Source organism: Spinacia oleracea, chromosome 4 (genome assembly GCF_020520425.1).
Source record: "Spinacia oleracea cultivar Varoflay chromosome 4, BTI_SOV_V1, whole genome shotgun sequence".
Lineage (NCBI taxonomy): Eukaryota > Viridiplantae > Streptophyta > Magnoliopsida > Caryophyllales > Amaranthaceae > Spinacia > Spinacia oleracea.
Window position 1 is genome coordinate 39,167,660 of NC_079490.1, and position 25,842 is coordinate 39,193,501.

General features: G+C 41.0%; 1 long non-coding RNA gene across 2 annotated transcripts; it reads left to right on the top strand.

Annotated features, from left to right (window-relative positions):
- Positions 1–858: 858 nt before the first annotated feature.
- LOC130459886 (uncharacterized) lies at positions 859–4,606 on the top strand. 2 transcript variants are annotated; one of them, XR_008919606.1, is made up of 7 exons: positions 859–970; positions 2,070–2,152; positions 2,361–2,611; positions 2,701–3,000; positions 3,240–3,342; positions 3,476–3,543; positions 4,515–4,606. It is a non-coding gene; the product is annotated as an uncharacterized lncRNA (long non-coding RNA). The 2 variants fall into 2 exon arrangements; XR_008919605.1 differs by having other exon boundaries at positions 3,240–3,543.
- The last annotated feature ends 21,236 nt before the right edge of the window (positions 4,607–25,842 follow it).

Genomic DNA, 25,842 nt, shown 5'->3' on the forward strand with positions numbered 1-25,842 from the left:
AGCGGCCTCTAGCTAGGCATTCAGCTCACTTGATCTCACTGAATTTATTAACTTGTTAATTTAATACTGAACAGTATTTATTAGACTTAACATTAAATGCATACTTGGACCAAGGGCATTATTTCCTTCATCCTGACCTCAAATCTATCTTTGAAAATACTTTTTCACCTCGAAGTTGGTCAAACAAATCATCAATACGGGGTAAATGATACTTATTCTTAATAGTTATCTTGTTTAATTATATATAATCTATGCATAACCTCAAAGTTCCATCCTTTTTCATCACAAATAAGACAGGGGATCCCCAAGGTGAAACACTTGGTCGAATATATCCTTTCTCAAGTAACTCATCTAATTGTTTCTTTAATTCTTATAATTCAGTCGATCCTCACTACTACAAAAATGGCCAAAGAGACCCTTAAGAAAAGACCCATTAGTTGAGATAACGGGTCTCTTTAATATAAGAAACCCAATATTAGAGATAACGGGTCTCTAATTACAGAAATTACCCACAATTTATCTGCGAAAAATAAGATGGAAAAAACGAGAGACCCCTTATTTTAAGTAACAGGTCTCTAATTTATCAAAGGGCCCACATTTTTTGGACAGAAAATCAAAAGGGGGAAATGTGAGACCCGTTAGTTTAGATAAAAGGTCTCCTGTGTACCCTGGGCCCACAAAGCCAATTTACGAGAAAATCATGAGAGCCCTTATTTGATACCGGGTCTCTTTCGTTTCCTTCTTTCGCATCTTCCAACAACCTTGTTCCATTAGAAAACATTAGAAAAAAATGAAACCCAGAGCTTTTCCTTCCATCTCTTCCTCTGCACTTCCCCTCTAGATCTGGAAACCCGATTCAGAAAATAATCTGCGATAATGGCGCCTCATTACTTGAAAGAACCTGGAAGCGAGCATCCAGAGTTCAGCAAGCTACACTCTCGCAGATCCAAACCGGAAGAACCTTTTCCAGGTCTGTAATTTTTTAGTTTCAATATCCGATTTTGTGATGTTTTGTTGATTTCATTTGAATTAAGTTCATGTTGATTTAGTTGCTATTGTGTTGCGTTTTTTTCTTATTTGTTCTGGATTTCACGGAATTTAAGGTTTTTTTACTTGCACGGTTATGTTTTGTGAGATTAGGGTTTTTAGGGATCGTTCTTCGGGAGGATTTGAGGGGAATTAGGATTTCAGATTGGTTAAAAGCTTCGTGGGTGTAAAGGAAATCTAGGTAATAATCGGAAAATGAAGAATTGCGGCTAAGGTTGTGTGTTCTGCGAAATTAGTAATTGTTATTTTCATGTGGGATTTTCGATTTTAATTTGTAATTGTTGTTACAAAGTTAGGTTTTTCTTTCTTTCTGAATTTTTCAAATTCAATTTCAACTACAAAGTTAGGTTTTTTCTTTTATGAGTTTCTACAAATTTCTAATTGACTGTGTGAAATTGTGGCTTTAGTCGAATTTGAATTCTTCATGCTTGTCAACTGTCAATTGGATGTTTTAGATTCATTTGAAGTATTCATGCCAGAATTCTAATCTTTATGTCGACTCTACCACAAAAAAGTTAGTAGGAAAATCAGATTTCGTCTGATGACTTGTAGTTTCTAAATGGTGTGGATGTCATGCTTAATGGTGTTGGTGTCATGCTAAATTTGTTTAGAGGGATTAAATTTTCTTGTGGTGTGTGATGCCCAACCTGGCTTCTTTCATGAACATAATTAAGATTCAGTATAGTTTTTCTGGTTTGGAAACATCAGGTTACTTGTTGCGCCTCATAATTTATAGTGTAGTAACCGTACCACATGACTGAGAGCTGAAACATTAAATGTTCTGAACCCTAAGGCAGTCAAATAATATGAATTAAGCCATAGATGTTTGGTTATATGCCTCATCATATGTCCTTAAACTGAGTGTAGTAGCTTAGAGTTCCACAACTTTAGCATTGTTTAAAATTTAGCTCTCGACAAATCATATAATTAAGAACTTATTCTATCCTTCCTTTAAGACAATGGATTTGGTATGCTATGTCTGATTTCCAACAATTTATTTTGGGTTTTAAACATGGATTCAGAGAAGATAATGAGATAGGTGGTGCACGAATGAGATTGAGGCCTTACGAGCAACTCAAGTGCTGAAGGAAAAGCTTTAGATGAGGTATATATTCTGAGATACTTTGTCATATTTTTTTTATTTAACCTCATTTGTTACTTTTCCATGATCTTCAGCTAAGTCTATATGCATTGTGTATTACTTTATGTATTCTCCCCCCTTGTACAACTCAAAATGAACTACGAAAAGTTAGATGAGAAACTTACAGTCACTGAAAACTTCCTGTAACTAAGGTATTTATGCCGATTTTCAGATGTTAACTAAGGTTTCATGCAAGTAAAAGGAACCAAAGAAAGTGACAGTGGTTGTGTTTGGGAACTGATCAAAATGCATAATCTAGAAATGAAGAAAGTAGCTGACGAGAAGAAGGATGCTTTGGCTGCACAGTTTGTAGCTGAAGCAGCCCTTAGGAGGCTACACACAAACAACAAGGAGGAGGATCTTCTACCAATTGATTCGATCATCGATCCTCCTGAAGCTGACATCAAAATTTACAAGAATGAGGTACTTACTACAAGTAGAAATAATTTTAGTATCAACTGATGGCCTGCTAGATACTTATATTGAATTCTAAGATCTGTCTTCTTTGGCAGATTGCAACTTTGCTAGAGGATAAGAAAGCTATGGAACGTCATACAAAGTCAAAAGAAGCAGTTGTCCTTGAGACAAGGAAAATCTTGAGGAGTTGAGGATATATAAAACCAAAACCTCGAGTTAAGGAGACAGATCGAAATCTACCTGGAAGAGAACAAAATACTCGAAAAGACCAACCATCAGAAAGTCATAGAGGTTGAAAAGCTTAGCCAGGCGATTCAGGAACTTGAGGAGGTCGTTTTGGCTGGTGGGGGCTACTGCTAATGTTGTTATAGAAACGCAAAATCTCTGAGCTCAATGTAAGATATAATACTTAGACTAACAGAAGGTTATAAATTGCATCCAGTTTCTCACTTTTGTTTGATGTTCTCAATTTTCATAATATATGATTTGCTGGAATATTTATTGGTGGTGAGTGTGTTACGATTTAATTTCTCTTTTATACTCTTTACTGTAAAGAATAATAAACTAGTTCAATGTCTCAAGATAGAGTAGTTTTTCTAATGTCTGATCATAAATTATCTTTGGTGATATTTAGGAGGAGAAGATAATTCGTGAGGGGGAGCTTGCACGAGCTAAGGTGTCAGCAAACAGAGTGGCAACTGTAGTTGGCTAATGAATGGAAAGACGGGGTTGATAAGGTAATTCCAGTGAAGCAATGGGTTGAAGAACATAGGGTTTTGCAAGTATACAACTCCCTGTACATGGAATTCCTCTTATCAACCATATAATCTCAGTCAAACAAATGACACATGTATGCCAATTTTCAAGCAGAGATGAAGCGTTTAAAGGACAAACTAGCAGTGACTGAAAAAACTGCAAAGGCAGAATCATAGATGAAGGTAAATAAATTAGCTAACTCTAACTTACTGATATTTTTATTGGTTAGATCAAGTTGGAGAAGGAAAGGAGATCCCCTAGTTCACCAAAATGGTCATCAATGAGTATGTATTAAACTGGAGTTTTTTCATTTTCCTTAGCTTTTGACATCAATTTTTGCATTACTTGTTTATATTCCGATTTTCTGAAATGATATAGAGAGTATAGAGTATGTTTTAAACCGGAGTTCTTTCATTTTCCTTAGCTTCTGATATCATTTTTTCCATTAATTGTTTATATGCATATTTCTGAATTGATACAGAATATAGAGATATGTACCTGTGATCTTTGCAATATTAGTATGCCACAACTTTCTTCTTCCTAGAACTGGTTATGATCCTACTGCATTCTTCTTCCTAGTACTGCATTATTTTCACATGTTCTAAACCTACCAATCGTCTTGTCGTATGATTTTCATATTGGTGATTATGGATAATATGTACGCGTGTAACTGAATTCCTTACAATAATCAGTTTATATGAAATTCCACACTTTAGCTGCACTCTGTAAAAGAAAAATCGGGAGTACAATTTCTCCCTTTGTTTTGAAAAATATATCACCGCATGCAATTCTTTACTAAGCTCATTTGTTCCTCCAAAAGACTCTCGGTTACTCAAAACTTCCCAGTTAATTTTATACACTATATTGAAAGGTTCCCTGGTAAGTGGGTCAGTTTTATCTATAAATTTTCCTTAGTTGGTTCAAGGGCTGGTAAATTGGCACTTACGTCAGTATTTCTACAACTTTTGTAATGGCGGTCCTCTCACATGTGTAGCTTTATTGATTAAAGGTGTGCGGCATAGCACCTTGATGTCCTGCCGTTAAGGAATTCACTGTTGTAGATGATAATCAAATGTTCTTAAATTCTTCTAGCATGCTTCTTTTGACTGTTAATTTCTTGTCCTTATAGATCTTTCTCCATTGTGTCTTTCAGATAAAATGGTCTATGACAGGAGAGAAACAAACCAAGATTCTACGATTTAATATAATTTCGCATACAAGGGACATGAAAGGTTTGTTGCTAGCTAGTTATTATGTGGAATATATTTGTTATAAGTTCCTTTAACTTTTCTTATGTGACTTATATGACTTATGTGACATGCATATCTTTTGTAACTTTTGATGCGTTTAAACAAATTGATGGAAGTAAATTTGAGGGAACTAAGGAGGGTTCTGATGGATGGTGGAGCGTGGAAGAACTTTTCATAACTGGCGGCTCAAAGAATAGGTGGTGGACTAGGAATAAATGGAGTTGGAGGTGATATGCTTGTGCTCGCATTGCTAATGATGATTATTGTCAATTTGTTTAATATTGTCACAATTATGTAGACTTTTGAGCTTTATTATATTTTGGAGATTATAATTGATGTAAAGTAGAAAATAATTTTTTTTTGGTAATTGTAAGAATTATTTTGGAATTTATTAAATGGTTAAATGCTGATTTTTTTAGGCCGAAAAATGGTTTATTTATGCTGTTTTTTTTTTAATAAAAATTAATGAAAGAGACCCGTTAGGTATAAAATGGGGTCTCTCGAGTTCAATAATAAAAAATAGTAGAATATTCAAAGAGACCCTTTATCCTACTTATGGGGTCTGAATTGTTAAATATAAAAATATTAAAAAAATTCAAAGAGACCTCCTATCTTACATATGGGGTCTCAGTTTGTTGGATAAAGTAATATTAAGAAAATCGAAGAGACCCCATATGTTAAATATGGGATCTGAATTTTTTTACAAGCATACCCCATTTCTCTAATAACGGGTCTCTTCCCCTTATATATTATTTTTTGTATGGTTAACATAACAGACCCCTTTTCTTAAATAAAGGGTCTCTCGTTTTAACAAAGAGACCCCATCTAGATGGGGGGTTTCTTTATAAAAGAGACCCCCCCATCTAGAGACCCCCTTAAATGGGGTCTCTTAGGCCATTTTGGACGGGTCTTTTTGCCCATTTTTGTAGTAGTGCCTATTCTATACGGTGCCTTAGAAATAGGGGTGGATCCTGGAAATAATTCAATGCTAAAGTCTAATTCCCTAGGTGGGGGGATACCAGGTATCTCTTCGGGGAAAACATTTGGGTATTCATACACAACAGGTATATCAGTGATGGGAGATCCAGAAGGGTTTAGGTCCATAACACTACAAAGATAACCGGAAAAACTACTCTCAATCATTTTACGAGCTTCCAAAGCATGGACGATCATTGGTTTCCTTACTAAGTTATGGAATAATATTCTATCCCCATTGGCGTTCTTAGGGTCACACTTTTCTTTGACCAATTAAGGTTATCTTCATACTTAGTCAACCAATTCATTCCCAAAATTACATCGAATTCAAATAGGTCAAAAGCTATTAAGTACGCTAGGAAGTCAAATTTTTTTATTACAATAGGACAATCCTTATACATGGTTCTACATTTAACAATCTCTCCACTAGGAAGGGAAACACTTATAGCATGAAAGTCACAACATGGTTTCAAATTTAAAAATTTAGCAAACAATGGAGAAATAAAGGAATGTGAAGCTCCGGAATCAAAGAGAACATGGACAGGTGAAGATTATGAAAGAAATATGTCCTTCACCCAAGGCGCATTAGTCTAATACCAAGGTTTAGATTAATTACGAACAATTAATTTAGTGAGATCAAGTGATCGGAACAGCTGGCTGGAGCAATGCTTCCAATCAGTGAGTTCTAATCTATATTAGGCTCACAGCTTACTCTTGACTGAACCTATAAGGTCACACCATTGACATGTAACAGATCATTGGATTAAATGAATCGGAAATTCATTTAATAGCTTTTCGGGAATTAGTTCGGAAAAACATAAATATACGATATGACGTTGGATTGGAATCGTATATCGTATCGCGTATATTCGTAAGCTAGGTGAAACGAATAATCATATTGTACGGCGGTGATTCGTCAAGTACTATACCATAAACAATAGCCGTAAGGCATTGGTCGCGGATACGATCAAGGCAAAGTTGCCGACCCGTCGAGCCAAGCGCGCAAGGCCCAACGAACACAGCAGTTCGCCAGCGCAAGAGCAAGGCCCGTGGCCTACGGCTGGGCGCGCGCGGGACAGCAGCAGCGGCATCACACAACGGCGAGGCCCAAGGCCCGTGGCTGTGTTGTTCAGCGCGTATGCTCGTGGGCTTGTGCGAGAACTGGCCGACCTAAGGCCTTGTGCTTTGGTCGGTCATGTTATAACCTAAGGGTTATAACACCTCCCCTCAATTATTATTTTTTTCTAACTCACACATTACGTAATTTAGTTTAACCTAAATCAAAAGAGAAACCCTAATCTCTTTTATGCCTCCCTTCAAACTGTTCTTCCCGTAAAGCTAAAATATCTTGAGTGACGTCTAAGCCATTAATCTCTAGAAGGATCTGAATGTGTCGGTGAACGAAGTAGAGGAACGACATATTGAGTTCTTGTTCGTGTTCGTGATTCGTTGAACTAGGGAAAACACGCTACAAACGTAAGTCTGCTTGATCTGTAATTTATATATGGTTACTGGCTTTGGGGATTATCCAGCTACGTTAATATGTTTTTAATTGTATTCCCCTATAGTGGTATCATGAGCAACATGTATTTTAAGTACTTTTTGCCATGTTAATATGTTAGTGATGTTGTCGAACTTTCTGAATTTTTCGTGAATTTTCGAAATATTTCTAGATTATTGGATAGATTGTAGAATATGTTATGAATTCGTAAAATGTCGGAAATGCGATTTTGTGACCCTAATCTGATTGAAAACGGCGTTTTAAGATCACCCCATGAGGATCAGAATCGCAAAAACAGGCCCCGAAGTTCGAGTTTTTGGGCGTTTTTATTAATTAATGAATTAAATTAACAATGTTGGAAAGTTTTTCAATTAATTACTCGACCTAAACTACTCGTAATTAGTTGAAATATTTCCCTACTGTTCTTGGGTATTTTTAAAATTATGGTAAAATTTTCGGCCATAAATGTTAAGTATAAACCCTAATTTCATTTTTCCCTAATTTAATGATTTTTAGATCATAAATTGATTTTATTAATTATTTAGATCTGGAAATTTGTTTAGTTGGAAAAGGGAATGTAATTTCATGTTAAATGGCAGATTAAAATTTTTATGGATTAAAATTTTGATTAGATTCGTTAATTTCAGCGCCCAGGGCTGGGCGCCGAAGATTTCGGCGCCCAGAGCCAAGCGTTGAAAATAGGGTCTGAGCTGTTTTCTTTAGTCAGATTCGGATTCCTGAAATCCGTAGAGTTTGAGATTTAATCGAGTCTTTTAGCGCGTATCAATTTTATGACGGAATGCGTCTGGGCCCGTTACGAACTCTAGGCTCGTTAGGATTTTAATTAATACGTAACTCTTATTTCCGAATCATATTAGGAATAGGATTCTCGCAGTTTTCTATCTCATTTAGGATTTATGTTGGAATGCAACACCTAATTCTGACAGGTTTCTATCCTTTATGACTTGCCACTTTTAGAAGCTACCTTTTACGGCAGTTACTATTTTTAGCAGGTTTCCATAAATAGCACGTTTGTATAAATAGCAGGTTTTGGGTGAAATGAAAAGTGGAATTGAGATTCGTTATTTTATAGGAGATGCGTTGTCAAGTGGAGATTTATGTTCTCATCATCGAACCTTCCCTTTCGGGAATGCGGACAAAAGTAGGTGTTTACAGTTAGCCCCCACTTTGACTGAGTCTTGGAGTAAGACGATGGTCAAAGTATTAGACGGAGTGCGCCACACAAGTCATGGTGACCTGCTTTTGCGAGGGTCTCACGATGACTTAAGGGTCATCACTTGAAGTGTCGACATATCTCTCACGTGTCATTGGGATTTGTCAACGGATAGTATAGAAACTCCCTCACTTTGTCATTGGAAGTATCTAAAGAGGCGTAGAAACTCCCTCACTTTGTCATTGGGAGTAGCTACAGATGTTTTCGAAATTAAAGCTATAAAGTGTAATTGGGCCTGGCCAAGCCCAACCACGAGGTAAAAAATGTTTTTAAAGATTCTCATTTTCAGGGCTGGCTAAACGAGAAAACCCCCTTGTTTTTATAGGACGTAAAACGAAGGAAAATCCACCACATCCCTCTTTTTTGGAAAAACAGAAAACCAATCCTTTAAGTTTTGGAAAAAAGGGAAAACCAGTCCTTTAATTTTTGGAAAAAGGGAAAACCAGAAAAAGTTATCGCTGCAGCGACTAAGGACCTGCGCGGTTAGTGACGCAGACCCTGCCCGCTGAAGGTGGGCGAGCCTGTCCGCTGAGGGTGGACGCCCCGTCCGATAGAAGTGGACGAATCTGTTTTGATGTTTTGAAAATAAGGACCTACGCGGTTTGTGACGTAGACCCCGCCCGCTGAAGGTGGCGAACCTGTCCGCTAAGGGTGGACACCCCGTCCGATAGAAGTGGACGAATCTATTTTGAAATTTGTTTGTGCTTTTTGAAAATAAGGACCTACGCGGTTTGTGACGTAAACCCCGCCGGCTGAAGATGGCGAGCCTATTTTAAATTTGAAGACTTTATTTTTCGAAAACTAAGGACCTGCGCGCATAGTGAGGCAGACTCCGCCCGCTGAGGGTGGGCGAGCCCTGTCCGCTGAGGGTGGACGTCCCTGAATTCGTTTTTTTGATTGGGGAACTCGCTTGGTTCGTGACGCGATCTTGTCAACTGAAGATGGGCAAGTTCCCCTTTTTTGTGTTCATCGTGATTTCTTTTGAGAATTTCTTTTGTTCATTCTTGCAAGAGTGAATTCTTTCGAGGGATGCTCGGACTTAGTTGTAACCTGAATGTGGGTTGACAACGTGCTTAGACGGACCATTGTCTTGTGGTCATCATCTTTCATGGTTTTGAGCTAGTCTTTACGGCTCAATCTTGCCACTACCTGGGTCCTTTATTAGGGGACTATGTATAAGTATCAACGGCGACCTTTGTCTTGAGGTCGTAATCCGATTTTATTTTTTTGAGATTATCCAAACACGGGACTTCGTACAGCGTAGTCTGGGAATATTGTTTTAACTTTGCATACTCTCTTTTGAAATATATATTTTCTTTCGAGCCCCCAAGCATTCGTGCTTGACGGTCATTTCTTGTCAAAGAGGTTCCTTGGGGATACGCATTCTGTAATGTCCTTGATCGTGTTTGGGATTGTGCTCTTAAGTGCGAGCGATCTTTGTAGTGGTGTGCTACTCTTAACAAAGCCGTGAGGTGCGACTTTCAGTAAAGAAATCGGCAATTTTCGAGTCGAATGAATATGGCAGGGCCCTATAGAAGTCAGAGATGTTTTTTTTTTTGGTCTGGGATCATTTTCGGCGCCCATGTCTGGGCGTTAAAGATTTTGGCGCCCAGCGCTGGGCGCTGAAAATAATTTCTGGCGAGATTTCTTGATGAAACAGTTGGCCTCTTGTTCGTTCGTTCTCTCTTTTTTTTCTTTTGAACGTGTTCGTAAATGTTCGATACTTAGAAAAAATGATACGTATGTGCGAACGAGCGTTCATAGAATGGCCGTTGTGTGCGGTCCATTAATCACTTTGTTTGAATCATTTTTTTTTTGAGCAATGACTGATTTTGAATAGTTTGCTTAGAAGCTTGATAGGGTTCAGGCCTATTCATGAAGTGGGCTCAAACGTCGTGCCCTTTCGAATGTTCAAACATTTGCTTCGAGATTTTTTTATTTTGCTATGGTTGTTTCGTAGCTTGGAGCCCCCAAGTATGCATGTTGGGATGCTTCCTTTTGGCGTACGATTTTGTAGGTTCTTTCGAGAAAGATGCCTTGGGGTTCCGCTCGTGTAGGTGTGAGCTATCCCTTTCGTGGTAGGTAATATTTTGCTACCTTTAACCCTTAATGTAGAAGTCGTGTGGCTTGCATTTTGAATTTGGGCGATAAGTAGTCTTTGCCTCTTTTACACATGCTCTTGGTCGTGCCCGCATTAGTGCAATATGCCTTACTCTCTCATTTTTTAGACTTGTACCGTGGGATGGTTGAACTTATGGTGCGACGTAGGCTTGTGTGGCCTAACCGCATGTATTAGAACATTTCTCCAGGTGTTGGGATATCATTATTATTTTTTGCATTGGAGAGCTTCATCACGCCTCGTTTAGGTGTTCGAACAAGTGTAGCACCTTCTGTGTGGGTTTGCACGGCTTATTACTTCATTTGATGCGAGGATTCATAGGTGTTTCTTTCTTAGTTTTATATCTCGGCAAAACTTGGCTAGCAGAAAGATTCAGCGCCCAGGCTGGGGCGTTAAAGATATCGGCGCCCAGCTCTGGGCGTTGAAAATGATTTCTGGGTATATTTTGACAGTTCTTATCCTTGATTTTTCTTTCGCTTTTGCTTTGGAACGACGTAGACTGTGTAACGGGTGCTTGTAGGGCGAGCGTTATGTGCAGTAGTTTGATCGGAGTTTTGGTGACTCGCGATTTTCAGTTACCCTTGTTAGTGGGGTGACTTTATATATTCTAAGTAGTGCTTAGAATTTGAGAGGGGTTGTAGCCATTCTAAGGTTCGTTTTACACGATTAAACGTTAGGATTGTGCCCCTATGACGTGTGTATATCATTAGCGTCGAGAATTTGCGATAAAATCGTCATTTCGAGCATTTTTAGAGTGTTTTTCTCAAGCCTCCAATTATAGCTACGGGATTGGCTTGGTGCTATAATGCTTGGCATAAGTTTTTATGTATTCATGGTGACATGGATCATGAATAGTTTGAACCAGACTCGTTTAGTGCGAGGTACGTTCGCGTAGTGATTCGCTACTTCTCTTGTAAATGTCGTATTGTGCGACATTGCCATGGTCAAGGTAGTCACATGTTGAAGTGTGCCTTGACCAAAAGCTACGTGCCTTTCTTTACCCATAATCATTTTCAGAAATCTTTTTGACTCACTTGCAACGTCGAGATAAACGCATACTTAGCTTAAACCAACGACACTTTATTATGTTCGAAGAAATTTTTGAAAATTATTTGAAATCCGAGTCCTACTGTGCACAATCCGAGGTGTCCTAAGTAAGTTTGACTCATAGAAGGGTTCGTACAGGATTACATATGTGAATCAAAATACTGTTACGATTTTTGGAATGTTGTCTAAGGACTTGCTGGAAGCCAGGGTGCAGGCGTCAAGATATACTTGTGCCCGTTTGGCATATGCTTTAGGCTTTTAGGGACATCTTTTCCAGAATTGCGGGAATATAAACCGTTTTCAAATTGACTTAGATTTACTTGGTGTATGTCTGTACAAAAGGTCAAGGCATACTTAGTTATTCCCCTAGCTCTTTCATTTCAATTTTTAGCCCCAAGTTGCTGTTATGTCTTCCCATTAATGATGCTTTTAGATTTCGATTTTTAGATGCCCGTGTCATATGTCTGAGTAGGGTGAGCCTTGGTTAAGTGCCAAATCCTATTGGCAATGTCTGATTTTTTCAAAGGGGATTCACAAGCATTTGAATTACCATGAATGGGTGCCCTGAGTTCGAAGGAACGATGGGGCGACGCCGTAGAACAATCCTCTTTATTGCAAGCTTACTGCCTTTACTACTTGTTGGCAATTACTACTGTGTCTAGTGGTGAAAGAAGGTCTTTAAGCGAATGACTATGTCTAGTGGTGAAAGAAGGGCTTTAAGTGAGTTAGTTCGCTTTAGGTAGGGTCAAGTCGAGTACTTTTAGAGGTCATGGACGCTTGCGCTAGCCCCCATTCAATTGAGGCAAAGCGATCTTTTGAGTCTTGGCTAAGTGCCTAGGAGTGTGAGTGCTCCTTCTGGCAAGGGTACGTGCCCTTATTATTTTTCGATGTGTGCTCGTTTTGGCATCTTGATGACTTGGATTCTTCCTTTGACTTAAATTTTTCTTTCGACTTGGGTTGCAAGTAATTAAATTTCAATAAGGGATTCTATTTCTTATTCTTGTTATTCTATAGGCTCTAACATTTTTTGCAAATTGGTTGGACCGAATCATGGATTGCCCACGTATCTGTAGACACCTACTTTTGTCCCCATTCCCGAAAGGGAAGGTTCGATAATGAAAACATAAATCTCCACTTGATAACGCATCTCCTATAAAATAACGAATCTCAATTCCCCTTTTCATTTCACCCGAAACCTGCTATTTATAGAAACCTGCTATTTATGGAAACCTGCTAAAAATAGTAAACTGCCGTAATGGGTAGTTGTTAAAAGTGGAAAGTCATAAAAGATAGAAACCTGTCAGAATTAGGTGTTGCACTCCAACATAAATCCTAAATGAGATAGAAATTGTGAAAGAATCCTATTCCTAATATGATTCGAAAGTAAGAGTCACGTATTAATTAAAATCGTAACGAGCCTAGAATTCGTAACGGGCCAAGACGCATCCCGTCACAAGGTTAATACGCACTAAAAGACTCAACTGAATCTCAAATACTCCGGATTCTAGAAATCCGGATCTGACTAAGAAAAGCGGCCCAGATCCTATTTTCAACGCCTGGTACGTGTTTTCTCCTAATTCCTCGTGGATTAGAGTTCTGCAATTCTATCTTTCCACAAACTATTTTCTATAAATAGGGCCTTAAGTTCGACGTGAAAAGGACAACACACAATTATTATTCTGAGTATTGACTCTAAACCCCTAAGCCTAAGCCTCACGCTGCAAAACTGATCACGCGTTCTGTCGCAATCGATCCATAAATCGAACAGAACATATCCCGTCCCATAATTTGAGATTCGTTAAATAAAAGGAGAAATAGCAAAGTCAAAGTGGTTAGTTTTCTAAGAACCGTGACGCACCTCTCAAGGGTGCGTCGTAATGTGTCCCTTTTCCATGGTTTAATTGCTTTCCTCGCCCTTTTATGAACTGTTAAACTAACTAAATCTGATTGTTCGATCACGCTTAATAAATATGATATTTTTGGGAAATTGGATTATCATGCTAGGTCCCTTAAAACAATCTAACTCAAATAATCGCGCTCGATCTAGTACTATATGTTGCATATTAATTAAATCAACTCAGATTAGTTTAATAGTTAACGCATGTCCCTTCAAATATTTAAGCTAAGCTAGTAAGGATATCCTGCCTCTGGAGTTATCGAAGAGCGAGTACTCCTCTCGGTAGTTACAGTCCCCCGAACCCTCAATCTCTACCCTGCGGGTGTACGTTGAGCTATTCCCACCACCAGGGATCACAAGGGAACCTACGGCCGTCGTGGTCAAACATAATTGCACTCCCTTTATGTCACGATAATCGGGTTTTGTCAGTTTTTGTCATTGTCGTTAAAAACTGAATGGCGACTCCTATATTACTAGTCAATTGGGTGTAAACTCACAGGAAATCCAATTACACTTGATTTGACAAAAAGAAGCGTGACACCCACGAGGGACGAGGTCACGCATTAGCCTCGTGCTTTTTCTACCCCCTCATAGTTGCGACTCCGCTGGGGATAGTAAAGGAAATACTCGTGCTTGTAGGTAATCAAAATAGCCGAAGGGTGAAACGATCCTACCCCGCGTTTATTTCCCCATCAAGTTGGGACGACCTGAAAATCATCATAATAATGTGAACGGACAGAACCGCATAACGAATCTTGGCTCCCTTGGTGTTTCATCTCGGGAGTCGGGACTAAGGATACCCATCGCCAACCGGGGGGTGCATACGCTTCGAATGTTGTCCACTCGGCACTTTCGCTAGTAGTACATCCGTCCCAAACCCAATCGCTCGCCCATTAGGTCCCTCTCGCCTGCACCTCTTGAGCGAAATTCGTCTGTTGAAGACACTACCTCGACCGGGGCATGTGTTGGATCTACGATAGAAGCGGTACCAAGCCAGGCGCAAATAACTACCCATAGAAGCCTATCATAAACTACATGACATATTATTATTGCCTCATGATGGAATGTTAGTTATGTGTAGCGAAATATATGATTGTGTGTGACAAACTATCCTAGAAAAACCAACGACCTTAAAAACTGCCCAAACATTCATAAACAAATTTGCCAAAGAGTTATACTGAAATACGTGTTCTGCAAACCGGAACGATCGCCACAAAAATAAGCGACGCTCGGGATGGCCTGTAACGAATCCCACAAACGCTGCACGACGCGTAAAGGACGTTATTAGGCAAGCACGCAAAATTGAAGTCGCATAAACAAAAGTAGACGCGAACAGAAAACGAGAATCAGCCAGGGACGTATTTTCAACGCCCCTGGCTGGGCGCCAGAATTTCTCACGCCCTACGCTGGGCGCTGATGTTGCTGCTTGGCCTTATGGTCAGGCGCAGCAGCCTTGGTGCCCGCGCAAAAGGAAAATACGTAGCAAAAAAACCGTTCGTAAAAAGAATTGCTACGAGGGCGTAAGAAAAGCACTCCATTCTAAAAAGCGACTCATAAAAAATAAATAACTCTTTGTGTCGTTGTTAGGCCTCCTACGACGACAATGCTCGGCACCAAAACCGAACATGCTAATAATTATGAATGCCACACGGGCAAGTGTTTCGAAAATCCAAAGAATGACCAAAGAAAGAACTAAAAGTGTACCAACAAAAGGAGTGAAAAACCAATAGAGAGAGTCGAAGTCTAGACTAAGTAATACTTGAAACTTTGGGACCTAAACTTTAGCTTATCTTATGCATAGGACTGGTCCTGCCACTTGGTGCCGATCAGGAAATCAACGGTTAGTGCGCCTCGAAGATACATCGCCAACACCAGGTTTAGTGACTCCAAGCTCCGTCCGTCATCCCGCATTTCAAGGATCTCCGCTTCCCCAACCTCGATTCGCACCCTCAAACAAGCCCATCCAAGAATTGCAAGAGCAGATGGCTCAAATGACCCAACTCATGGGCCAACTGAAAATGGAAAACGAAGCCTTAGCGGCTGCGCAAGCCAAAAACGACCTCGATAATGAGAAGAGGATTGAAAAAATGGTCCTACAGCAAACCATGGGGATCAAGTACTTCTCCCTCGATCCTAAACCTTTTCCTGGAAAACTACCAGAAAAGTTTAGTTCATCTGACTTACCAAAGTTTAAAGCCACGGATAATCCCCATGATCATCTATTGAGCTTTGTGAATGCCATGAACTTGAAAGGCGTGGACAAGTCCATGTATTTACCTGCCTTTCCTTTGTCCTTGGAACCTGTGCCGCTCAAATGGTACTATCACCAGGACCCTAAGCTCTTCCCCACTTGGGAAGACTTTGTCAATGTCTTTATCAAGCAATACTCGTCGAACATGGATTTTCAAGTCACCATGCGCGTGCTGGAAGTTCTCTTCCAAAAGAAAAATGAGGGTTTCACAACCTACTTTGCTAGATGGAGGGATGAGGCGGCCCAGCTAATCAATAGGCCTCCCGAAACAGAATTGGTCCAAAAATTCATTGACAACCTGGACCCGGTCTACAGACAGCACCTTAGGTACCTGAGACTTGACACTTTCAAAAGAGTTTATGATGTGGGAATAAAGATCGAGGATGATCTCGCAAAAACAATACAAAGTAAACCCGCATACAAAAGCAATACCTACAACAGGGGCAACACATCCGAAGCCCAAGAAGTCCATGCCGTAGAGGAGACTCCCGCCCGAAGAAGCCCTGGAAGATGGGTCCGAGACCGAAAGTTTGCCCGACTCGGGTCGACTTTGGTACAAGCCTTTGAAAGACTAACCAATCAAGGAAAGTTGAGACCTATAGGCCCCACCCGTGACCCTCCTGTCAAGGGAAAATATTGGGTCGAAGGTACTTACTGCAAATTCCATCAAGGAAATGGGCATGACACTGAAAACTGCTGGAATCTAAAACATACGATCCAGGACATGATAGAGGATGAAGTGATACCTCTCCCTAACGTTGGCAAACCCAACAACCAGAGAACTTCGACCAACCAGAGAACTTCGACCCCACGCTGTATATTACACCTCAAGGTGCACCACTCGCTGTGGTCCCTATGGATTGAATCGAGAGGGAAGTGTGCGGTGTGTGGGATGATGATGCTGAAGATATTTACCTATCTCAAGTGTCGCGCCAGGACCTCTTTACTGAAACTTGGCCCGGGCATGCTCTCATTGACACCACCCCTCAGGAGCCCGAGGTCGACAACCTCACTCGATCTGGAAGAATATACCAACCGGATATTCGCCCACCTCCTACGGACGATATCCCAGTTAGGAAAACTCCTGAGAATGGACAGCACACCACCGTCGCAGAAGTCATTGAAAATCCTCTCTTGAAACAACTAAAAAGAACTAAAGCCGAAATTACCATCTGGGACCTCACTCGACCTCATCTCAGTACCTACAGATATCACACCTGACTCACTGGTTAGCCATGTCACGAGAGATGCTGCAGAAAAGGCCATAGTTTTCACTGACAAAGACTTGCCCAAAGAGGGGGGTTCTCACAATAAAGCCCTGTATCTAGTAGTTGGATGCAAAGGACAGAACATCCCCCTAGCGCTCGTAGATAACGGTTCGGCGGTTAATGTTTGCCCATTACGAACCGCCCATTGCTTGGGGCTAGGAAACGATGACTTCCAAACCTCCACGCAAGGGGTACGAGCTTATGATAACTCCCGAAGGCCTGTGTTCGGAAAAATCAACCTTACCATACAAACCGGGCCTGTGGCACGCACCACGGAGTTTCAAATAATTGACATCAAGCCCACTTTCAACCTCCTCTTGGGGCGACCTTGGCTCCATGACTTAGGAGGTGTGGCTTCTACCTTGCACCAAATGGTTAAACTTAACCATAACGGGGTAATACTAGAAATCCGCGCCCCACCTCTCGACGTCAGTTGTACTATGGTTGGAACGGCCGAAACTGCAGACGACCTTTACGGGTTTCAAATGGAAGAAACAATCCAGTTCATCGAAGATTATGATCCACCATTCCTAGACCCGCACGCATCCCGAGTCATCCCTAGAATGTTGTTAGCTCAAGGTTATTTCCCTGGAACCCCATTGGGCATAAGGAAGAAGGAATGCACATTCCATCCTTTACCCAACAAATCTACTCCCTTTGGCTTAGGCTATGAACCAACGGAGGAAGATATTGCTGACCGCCTGTCTAGGCTACACCTTAACAAGGCCAAACAAACCACCCTTATTCCCCCATATCAAAGAACCCTTAACGGGATGTTCGTTCGGGAAGGAGAAGGACACCCATGCTGTGATTTCCCTGAACCCTTCGTTCAGGATGGCTTGCTAAAACCAGGATTTGAAATCTTCCATGACTGCCACACCTTGGATGAGGCACCCCACCTCACCAAGACTAAAACAACTGAAATATTAGACGACCAGGCTCTATGGACATTGTTTAACGAATCGAGGCCTATGGAGGACGAGACTGTGACGACTACCCTAGCTTTACAAGATGATGGTTTCGATCCAACCCGGTTAATCGCTCCTGCATCAAAACTAGAAGAGAACGAGAACGGATGGGTGAAGACATATCAGTGGGTCAATGCAAAAGGAATAGAATTCAAGATGAGCACCAGTGAAGGACCAAAGTTTTACGAGACTAAACCCAAGGCTTGAGCCACATAGAGCACCATAGTAAAAAGCGCCTAGTAGTTCTTTAGATTGGTAGAAAAATAATAAAGACTTTAGATTTCAGTGTGTTTTCCTTACTTTCCAAATTAATAAAGGCGTAATATTTCTCCTAAAAATTCTAACACTAAGTAAACACCAAATGTACTTGCAAAATACAAAAATAAAGAGGCGGCCCACTCTAGGTCCAACAAACGAGGCCCACTCGGTCTTGAAATAGTGCCATGGGAACCAATTCCCGAAACCCACAAAATAAACCGCACCATCCCATTCATATCCCCAAAACCTAAAAAGTCAACCAGTGTCATCATAAAAATCCACGCAACCCAAAGAAATCAAAAGGAAATCAAATTCAAACAAAACAAAGGTTGCTCAAGAAAAAAAACTCATAAAAAATAGACACCGCCCCCCGCATCAACACGCGCCTTAATCCACCCAAAAAGCCTACACAAAGATCTTCATATCTTCCACACCCTAACTCCATTTTCAAAGCCGTTCCGAGTCACGGATAGAAAAAATTAATCCGGACAAAAATGCATCTCACGCTAACAGTCAAAAAGCCTCCGAATTAGCCTCAAAATTGATTTTAAATACGAGCAAAATCAAAGCACTAAAAAAGAGAAAAAAGAAATAAATGCAAGAACACGTGAAGCAAAGCGTCAAAAACGACCCAGGGCTGGGCGCCGAAATCTTTGACGCCCCAGCCTGGGCATTGAAACTCTCTGCCTGCCTAAATTTTTTAGAAGTGCTCGTCATTTTATCCGCACATAACGGAAAAATAACGAACACTTGGGGGGTACATCCGGTATCCAAATAGGCTCACCAAAAAATATAGCCATACAAAAAGTAGTCGAATTTCATTTTTTACGCGACTTACGGCAAACAAAAAACGGCAGACGAAAATAATGATAATACTTCACTCATTTGAACGATTAAGTAATATGCTACCACCTCAGGGCATATCTATTAAAATCTGGCATCCTAGAACTTATTCTAGCTAGAACTACGCGCGACCTGATTCTGACAAGATACGTAGGCAATCCTTACCGAGGATTCGGTCCAATAAAAAAAAAACATACATAAATTGTGCAAAAAGTGTTAGACATATAAAAATATAAAAAGGGGAGGAGAAACAAAAAATGAAAATGAAAAAATAAAATACGCCTTTATTGAAAATAATAAGAAGGAAAACAAAGTGCTAAGAAATGAAAAAAACAAACACAACTGAAATAAATAAAGGGCACCTACACCCTAGCAAGAACTACACTACTCTAGTTCTTCCGGATCATCAAATAAAGTCTTTAGAGGGCAATGTTCGCAGGATCCACGCCCACAGTCTTCTGCGCTGCCCCAATATCAATCTCCATAAGAACCGGCTCCTGGACACTAACTTCCAAAGATGTCAAGGCTTCAGAAACATTCTCAGTTATAGCCCGCTCAGCCTCAAGGGCACAGACAATGGTGGGAGAAGGATTACTATCATCAACTAGACTAGTCGCTGTTTCTACAGGCGGCTGAGCCTTCCTAACCCATACATTGTTCCGGCGACGATCTCCGCGAGAGCTTGCATTTCTTTTAACAACAGCAGGCCCCTTCATGTTGGGCATCTTTTTAGGCCTGAAACTAGAACGGGGAGGAACTTCCTTTCGTTTTCGATCAGGACGAGCTTTCACAGTCTTAATACCATGGGTACGAGGTTTGGCAGAATCAAGACTCTCATACTTAACACAAATACGAGGTATCAAAAGCTCAGCCGGCTCCCCATTTCGAGCCTCGGTCCTCACATCTTTATCATCGGAGCTCATCCACAACTTGTAGTTTTCAGAAAGACCCACAAAGCCATTTGTAGCTACGGCCCAACGCGGGAGACCATCATAATACTTAGCCCACGCTTGAACCCGTGCTTGTGAAAAGGCCGCTACTTTAGGTGGTACTGTATCAGAAAAGGGGATAGTCTTCCTTAAACCGTATTGACGCATGACTCGGTAAGGGAAATATAAATGGGCCGAGATAGCCCCAACAAAGAGACATAAACCGATACATCAGAACCCCCCGTCATAGTGGTCAAACCCCACCACGGTACCACCCACTTAATAGAACAGATGCCATAAGTGAAAAAGGAGGCCCATTCGGCCTCGTCCTGGCCTTGGTCCAAATATTTTCGATTACCCAAGGCTATAGGGCGATAATGTTTAGGATCGGTAGGAGCTTCCAAGAGCCTAAGCCGTTCCACGAGCCAAATCTGCAAAAACGGGTACGATCAAAAAAAATAATAACAAAAAGAAAACGGTTCCTGGGGCGCAGTTTCAACGCCCAGGACCAGGCGCCGAAAATTCCGGCGCCCAGCCCTGGGCGCTGAAACTCAGCCCCAAGGCAGGACGAATAAAAATTATATATATACGAAAAAAAACGTATACGTGCGTAAAAAAAATCGATTACCTGCAGTAATAGGGAGCATCCCTTAAAATATTCAGATTTGTCGTCCCTCTTCAGCTCATCCGCACTCAGCAAAGTTTCGACAACAACCAACGGCATAATAGAATAACAACTTTCCATCTGGCTAATCTAGGGGATCAACCTTATGTCACCGAACTCACCATTGTTATTCGACAGCAAATAATGATTCAACAAGCAAAATACAAGGGCTCGAATATTCAACTTCTGTTCGGTCATATTCTTACTAGGCCTAAAGTGGTGTTTTACAAGTTTTGCCAAATTAACCTCATCACCTACAACAACTTCAGCAAGCATGTTAGCATCTAGTCCTAGGAAAGCCCCTATGGTTATTTTACTCTCTTCAATAGTGCCAAGAGTGGCAAGGGTAGCATTAGTAGGATAACCAAGGATCGCAGCAAATTCATCTGGCAAAGGACATATTTCGTTGCCCCGAAAGACAAAAACATGATGATCGGAATCCCAAAAGCTTAGGGCTGCGTGCAGAAAATTATAGTCAATGTTAATTTGTTGTAAGCCTAAAAGTGCCTCTAAGTGGTATTCTTTCAACAAAGCCTTTTCTGTAGGATTAAGGGCCCGTAGCCAACGCCTAACAACCCGTTGGAGTGAGAAAGTAGGAATCGACATGACGAAAGCAAGGAGTAATTAAAACACAGCAAAGAAAGAAGGAAATTGAGAGTGATGGAAAATAGGGACGTATCTAGCCCCTATATATAGCTGAACGCATCAAGTGACATCCTGATCCCATTCGGAAACGCGTTAAGAAATCCGAAAGTCAAAATTCGCCAGGAAATGACTTTCAGCGCCCGAAGCTGGGCGCCGAAATATTTAACGCCTAGCCTTGGGCGCCGAAAATGCAGCCCAACGCCCAGATTTCACAAAACGCGGAGCAGGAAAAGACTTAAAACCGTGTTGCTAGACACGAGGCCCTATGTACAATTAAGATCAAGCCCAAAAGCACCTTTAAGCTCCCAATTAGCAAAAATGAATGGTAAAACTTGTTCGAAACTTAGACTTGTCTCAAGAAACATATATGTACACTTTTCAAAACAAATATGAAATATCAAGGTCATTCTTCGAAACACCAAAAAAACGTTGTTAAGTCGTTGGTTTCTCAAATAAAAAATGTTTGTCTGTCAAAGGATTAAATCAGGCCAAGCTAAACCGAATGATATTAAACTTTGTCGCCCGAAGACTGAAGTCGCACCCCATGACTTCGCCAAAGTAGCATATCACTATGAAAGGTCGCTCGCACATACGAGCTCGACCCCAAACATGATTAAAAAACGTTATGAAGTATGCGAAAAATGACCACCAAAGCCCAAGTGCTTGGGGGCTCGCGAAAAGTATACTTCAACAGAGAGCGCGCAATCAAAATCACATTCCCGAGCTGCGCTATACGCCGTCCCATGTTTGGATGATCTCAAAGGAACAGGTTCAACCTCAGAAAAGGGTCGTCATTGACATTTGTACATGGTCCTCTGATCAAAGACCAAGTAGTGGCAAAAATCGAGCCATAAAGACTAGCTCAAAACCACGAAAGCAGACGGTCACAAGACAAAGGTCCGTCTGAACACGTTGTCAGCCCACGTTCAGGTTACAACTAAATTCGAGCATCCCTCGGAAGAATTCGCTCTTGCAAGAATGAACAAAAGACATTCTCAAAAAAAAAAAGAAATCACAATGAACAAAAAATAGAGACTTGCCCACCTCAATCAGGCAAGATCGCGCCGCGAACCACGCAAGTTCCAAATCAAGGAAAAAACGAATTCAGGGATGTCCACCCTTAGCGGACAGGGCTCGCCCACCTTCAGCGGGCGGGGTCTGCGTCACTAGCCGCGCAGGTCCTCAGTTTTCCAAAAATGAAATTTTCAAAGTTCAAAATAAAACAGGCTCGCCATCTTCAGCCGACGGGGTCTACGTCACAAGCCGCGTAGGTCCTTATTTTCAAATTTCAAAAATAAGATTCGTCCACTTTTTCGGACGGGGTGTCCACCCTTAGCGGACAGGTTCGCCATCTTCAGCCGGCGGGGTCTACGTCACAATCCGCGTAGGTCCTTATTTTCAAATTTCAAAAACAAGATTCGTCCACTTTTTCGGACGGGGTGTCCACCCTTAGCGGACAGGTTCGCCATCTTTAGCCGGCGGGGTCTACGTCACAAGCCGCGTAGGTCCTTATTTTCAAATTTCAAAAACAAGATTCGTCCACTTTTTCGGACGGGGCGTCCACCCTTAGCGGACAGGCTCGCCATCTTTAGCCGGCGGGGTCTACATCACAAACTGCTTAGGTCCTTAGTCGCTGCAGCGATAAATTTTTCTGGTTTTCCCTTTTCCAAAAATTAAAAGGATTGGTTTTCCGTTTTTTCCAAAAAAGAGCGATGTGCTGGATTTTCCTTCGTTTTACGTCCCATAAAAACAAGGGGGTTTTCTCGGTTATCTAGCCCTGAAAATGAGAATCTTTAAAAACATTTTTACCTCGTGGTTGGGCTTGGCCAGGCCAAATTACACTTTATAGCTTTGATTTCGAAAACATCTGTAGCTACTGCCAATGACAAAGTGAGGGAGTTTCTACGCACCTTTAGATCCTTCCAATGACAAAGTGAGGAAGTTTCTATACTATCCGTTGACAAATCCCAATGACACGTGAGGGATATGTCGACACTTCAAGGGATATGTCGACACTTAAGTCAAATGTTATCACTCGGGGGCTCGTGAGACCCTCGCAAAAGCAGGTCACCATGACTTGTGTGACGCACTCCGTCTAATACTTTGACCATCGTCTTACTCCAAGACTCAGTCAAAGTGGGGGCTAACTGTAGACACCTACTTTTGTCCCCATTCCCGAAAGGGAAGGTTCGACGATGAAAACATAAATCTCCACTTAACAACGCATCTCCTATAAAATAACGAATCTCAATTCCCCTTTTCATTTCACCCGAAACCTGCTATTTATAGAAATCTGCTATTTATGGAAACCTGCTAAAAATAGTAAACTGCCGTAATGGGTACTTGTTAAAAGTGGCAAGTCATAAAAGATAGAAACCTGTCAGAATTAGGTGTTGCACTCCAACATAAATCCTAAATGAGATAGAAATTGCGAAAGAATCCTATTCCTCATATGATTCGAAAGTAAGAGTCACGTATTAATTAAAATCCTAACGAGCCTAGAGTTCGTAACGGGCCCAGACGCATCCCGTCACAAGGTTAATACGCACTAAAAGGCTCAATTAAATCTCAAATACTCCGGATTCTAGGAATCCGAATATGACTAAGAAAAGCGGCCCAGATCCTATTTTTAACGCCTGGTTCTGGGCGCCGAAATCTTCGGCGCCCAGGCCTGGGCGCTGAAAATACCTGGTACGTGTTTTCTCCTAATTCCTCGTGGATTAGAGTTCTGCAATTCTATCTTTCCACGAACTCTTTTCTATAAATAGGGCCTTAAGTTTGACGTGAAAAGGACAACACACAATTATTATTCTAAGTATTGACTCTAAACCCCTAAGCCTAAGCCTCACGCTGCAAAACTGATCACGCGTTCTGTCGCAATCGATCCATAAATCGAACAGAACGTATCCCGTCCCATAATTTGAGATTCGTTAAATAAAAGGAGAAATAGCAAAGTCAAAGTGGTTAGTTTTCTGAGAACCGTGACGCACCTCTCAAGGGTGCGTCGTAATATGTCCCTTTTCCATGGTTTAATTGCTTCCCTCGCCCTTTTATGAACTGTTAAACTAACTAAATCTGATTGTTCGATCACGCTTAATAAATATGATATTTTTGGGAAATTGGATTATCATGCTAGGTCCCTTAAAACAATCTAACTCAGATAATCGCGCTCGATCTAGTACTATATGTTGCATATTGTTAAAATCAACTCAGATTAGTTTAATAGTTAACGCATGTCCCTTCAATTATTTATGCTGAGCTAGTAAGGATATCCTGCCTCTGGAGTTATCGAAGAGCGAGTACTCCTCTCGGTAGTTACAGTCCCCCGAACCCTCAATCTCTACCCTGCGGGTGTACGTTGAGCGATCCCCACCACCAGGGATCACAAGGGAACCTACGGCCGTCGTGGTCAAACATAATTGCACTCCCTTTATGTCACGATAACCGGGTTTTGTCAGTTTTTCTCATTGTCGTTAAAAACTGAATGGCGACTCCTATATTACTAGTCAATTGGGTGTAAACTCACAGGAAATCCAATTACACTTGATTTGACAAAAAGAAGCGTCACACCCAGGAGGGACGAGGTCACGCATTAGCCTCGTGCTTTTTTGACCGAAAAGGGACCTAGCATGATAATCCGATTTCCCAAAAATATTATATTTGTTAGGCGTGATAGAACAATCAGATTAGGTTAGTTTAACAGTTCATAAAAAGGGCGAGGAAAGCAGTTAAATCATCGAAAAGGGACACATTACGACGCACCCTTGAGAGATGCGTCACGGTTCTCAGAAAACTAACCACTTTGACTTTGCTATTTCTCTTTTTTATTTAACGAATCTCAATTATGGGACAGGATACGTTTTTTTTGATTTATGGATCGATTGCGACAGAACGCGTGAACAATTTCGCAGCGAGATGCTTAGGCTAAGGGTTAGAGTCAATACTCAGAATATAATTATGTGTTGTTTCACGTCGAATTTAGGGGGCTATTTATAGGGAAGAGTTCGTGGAAAGATAGAATTGCAGAGTTCTAATCCACAAAGAATTAGGAAAAAACATTTACCCAGGTATTTTCACCGCCCAGGCCTGGGCGCCGAAGATTTCGGCGCCCAGAGCCAGGCGTTGAAAATATGGTCTGGGCTGTTTTCTTTAGTCAGATTCGGATTCCTGAAATCCGTAGAGTTTGAGATTAATTCGAGTCTTTTAGCGCGTATCAATTTTGTGACGGAATGCATCCGGGCCCGTTACGAACTCTAGGCTCGTTAGGATTTCAATTAATACGTAACTCTTATTTCCGAATCATATTAGGAATAGGATTCTCGAAGTTTTCTATCTCATTTAGGATTTATGTTGGAATGCAACACCTAATTCTGACAGGTTTCTATCTTTTATGATTTGCCACTTTAAGAAGCTACCTTTTACGGCAGTTACTATTTTTAGCAGGTTTCCATAAAGCAGGTTTCGGGTGAAATGAAATGGGGAATCGAGATTCGTTTATTTTAAAGGAGATGCGTTGTCAAGTGGAGTTTTTACGTCTTCATCATCGAACCTTTCCCTTTCGGGAATGGGGACAAAAGTAGGTGTCTACAGTTAGCCCCCACTTTGACTGAGTCTTGGAGTAAGACGATGGTC